Source organism: Nematolebias whitei, chromosome 1 (assembly GCF_014905685.2).
Source record: "Nematolebias whitei isolate Nwh7 chromosome 1, NemWhi1, whole genome shotgun sequence".
Lineage (NCBI taxonomy): Eukaryota > Metazoa > Chordata > Actinopteri > Cyprinodontiformes > Rivulidae > Nematolebias > Nematolebias whitei.
Genome location: NC_056498.1, coordinates 45,739,494 through 45,743,011, shown reverse-complemented (window position 1 = coordinate 45,743,011; position 3,518 = coordinate 45,739,494).

Sequence of the window (3,518 nt, the reverse complement as noted above, 5' to 3'; positions counted from 1 at the left end):
GTAATGTCAGTAACAGGACGTGATGTCAGTAACAGGACGTGATGTCAAGGGGAACGGAGCGTTGCTACAGTGTCAGGGAGGAGGGTCAGAGTTTAAATAATGTTTCAGTAAATTAAAGACCAGGAAGTTCCTGTTGTTTCACTTTGGACTGTACCAAATAAAAAAATTTAAATGTGGCAGTTATTTAACAAAATGTGTCAAATTGTGTGTTTTATGCCAAATTCCTTAAATATAAAGTTTTCTTCCGCCTTTTGTGTTTATAGGACGCACATGTCACAGACGCTTTACGCTTTTATTCTGTCGGCACGTTTAACGGGATCAACCACTTTGGTTTGGTCCTGCTCGCTCCTCTGAAGGTGGAGCAGAGGAAGAGTCAGCTGGTGGAGACCTCCATGTTCAGACCATCTCTGAGCAGCTTCTGACTACAGCCGACGTCATTACTGAAAAGTTCCAGGTTCATGAGACTAGCCGGCCTTCCAGGACATGGACGCAAGAGGAAATGCGACCCCAGCTTGATGAGACGAATAGGAAACCATCTCAGACCGTTCAAGCTGAACTCCAACGTCAAGGTGAGCACCATCATTTTACAAATCATCACGATGAAGAGTCGAGGCTCCACCTCCGGGAGAAATCACCAAAACTCACGTTGGCAAGAATCTAAAGTTTCTCATGAGCTGGAGCTGCGTTTTAATTTGTTTGTACATATTTTGCTAACAGACTCTCAGAACAGAGCTTGTCAGCTCTTAGTTGGAGGTCGTGTGGAGCTGCACCTAATTTCAGTTCAGTACCTGGATATTTTGCTAACAGACGGGAGAAGTGCATTCCATTCTGATGTGGCTGGATTGTATTTGAGAGGAACCGTCGGCGCTGATGTTTTGAAGCGACGGCGGCCATCTTTGGGCCGGGCGGCGGTGCGTTCAGGGCTCTGGCTTTGGAACATGAAGTCCCCTCTCTTCCAGCAGTGAACCAGAACCAAGTGGAGTGAGGCCGACGGGCCACAAGAGCACCATTGTTCCTCACATTAATCAAACGGAGGAAAGGCAGGTAGCATTTCCCCGGCCCACCCGACGTGCACGGCCTGCCAGCCGCCATGAATGGACTGCTTTTTTAGCTGGCAGCGATTGGCCATCGGAGCCCGGGGAGGATGTGTGTCCGTTTAATTAGTGTGATGAGCTCAGCGGAGTTTATGTGCAGTGTCCGACACCAGGTATTAACCCCTCCAGGCTGACCCTGTGAGGGGGGCCACTGACCTCCAGCTTGACATCTCCTTCTCCCCCGGCTCTCACTTTCCTCCTCTTCATTAGAAGAAGGCAGATTAGACCTGGGGGGGGGTTCTGCCTCGTCCTTTACTTTCCACAGACCACTCGTTGTCGGCTCCCCCTCAGATGGAGTGATTAATTGGTGGGGGGGGGGGGGGGGGGGGGGGGGTTTCATAGAAATTTATACAAATATTCTATAGGAACTAATACGTATCCTATAGTTTATAGGACAGGATCTAAACTATAGGAATCTTCTCTGTCACGGATTATTTTTATTCTTCTGACAAAATGGACCCCCCCCCCCCCCCAACACACACATCCAAACAAGACGCAGATCATTAGATAAGGATCAGATCTTAGATTATGTCGGCTGTTGGTGTTTCATGTTGCCATGGCGATGTAATTCACCCGAACTGACCTTAAAACCGCGCTGCGTTTTTAAATATCTCCTGATGAACGAGATGAACTCTCCCAGTCGTTTTTTAAAGTTCCTCCATGAATGATTAGTATTTTGTGTCAACCCGATTCAAAATGGCCGCCACAGCTAGATGGGAAACACAAAGATTATAATCTCAGCCACTGTTGGACACCGAGCATTAATTTAAAGTGGTAGTAGCAGAGAGTGATCCCTGGACACAGTGACATGGATCCTTCTCTTTGTTCAAGACTTTGCAATAAACCGTCTGTTAGCAAAATATTTCATGAAGCACTGGATGAATTTTAATAAATAACGTGACCGTGTGATGCACATGACCTGATTCAAGATGTCCGCCACAAACATGGCTGTAACTTTTCTAGACGTAAAGCTCGTGGTGGTGGTTTGACCGAAACGTCTCTTCTCAGCGTGAGAAGGTCTTTGGAGTCGGCGGGCGATATGCATTCCTTCAAAGAACACCGAGTCTTTATTGACTCCTGTTTTTCTGAAACCAGCTGTTGGTCCAACATCTAAACAGACACATGGTTCACAGAGAACGATCGTTGGGGCCGTTTCCTGACGGTCAGCAGCTGAAGCTGATCTTTACACAGATCACAGCGTCACTCGGGGTTTCATGTTTCTGCACCGGCGTCCTCACATTTAGAAATCGTGAAAAGACACGAACCTTCCTGACCACGCCCGACGCTCGCGCTACAGGAGCTAAAACTCCTCAATCAAAGCTTAGGTCGCCATCTTTGATGGGACTGTTCGGTCTTTAGAAACAAACGCTGGAAGAGTTTCTACTTCTGGATAAAGATGATTTATTCCAGGACGGTTGATCGTGGGAACATTCCTGCTGGTTTTAAGAGATGCAGAGGAACACGACCTCAAGCTTCTCCTGATCACTAATATGTTTGTTTGTCCTTGTTGCAAAGTGACGAGAGGAATCAGAAATAACGTCCGTTTGTCTTGTGAGCTGGATAACCTAAAAGACAAGTGAGGCACCAACTTCCATGTTGGTGTGGCTGCACCTACAGCAGGTGTAAGAAAGGTCACTGTTGAAACTTGGGTTGCTACATAAAAATCCAAGATGGCCACCACTGGACATGTATGCAAACTGACCACCCCAATAATTTGAAGAAACTACGCTTTCTAATTTTTATATGTCGTAAACCAGAGGTGTCCAGATGTTTTCATCATGGAGCTCCTTTTAAAGTGACCAGGTGAAAGTGATCCACCTGCTGTAAGGCCCCGTCCACACAGAACAACCTCTGGAGACTTTAGTGTTTTCTCAATATTTATTGGGGTAATAAACAAAAAATGAGCAGATTTACATGAAAATGCTGTAGTTTACATGTGTTGGGTTGCCAGATAAGAAATGATGAACTATAGCACTGTGGCTTTAAAATGACAGTACTTTAACCTAAACTGTCACATGTGCTGAGTAAAGATATTCTAAGATGAGGTGTTGTGTTTGTTGAACATGTGCACAGAAAAGGAGGGGGTAAATAAGATATTTTAAATTTATCTGGCAACCCTGATGCATTTTGTATTTTGCTTCGTGTGTTACCTGTTGTTCTGTCTGTACAGCACTTTGGTTGGCCTTGTCACTGTTTAAAGTGCTCTATAAATAAAATGGTATGGTATGCTCAGCTGCATTCATCGCATGCAGCGTCTGCAAGACACTTATTTCAAACTGGTGAAGACACCAACGTCTCTTTAGAGCCTGGAGTTTATCAGTTTAGCTCCTACAAGGTGAAAAAGGGTGAGCAGCACAAAAACACTCTGCTTTCTGACATTTATTATAACTGTTGTTATATTTATTATAAATGTTGTTATATTTA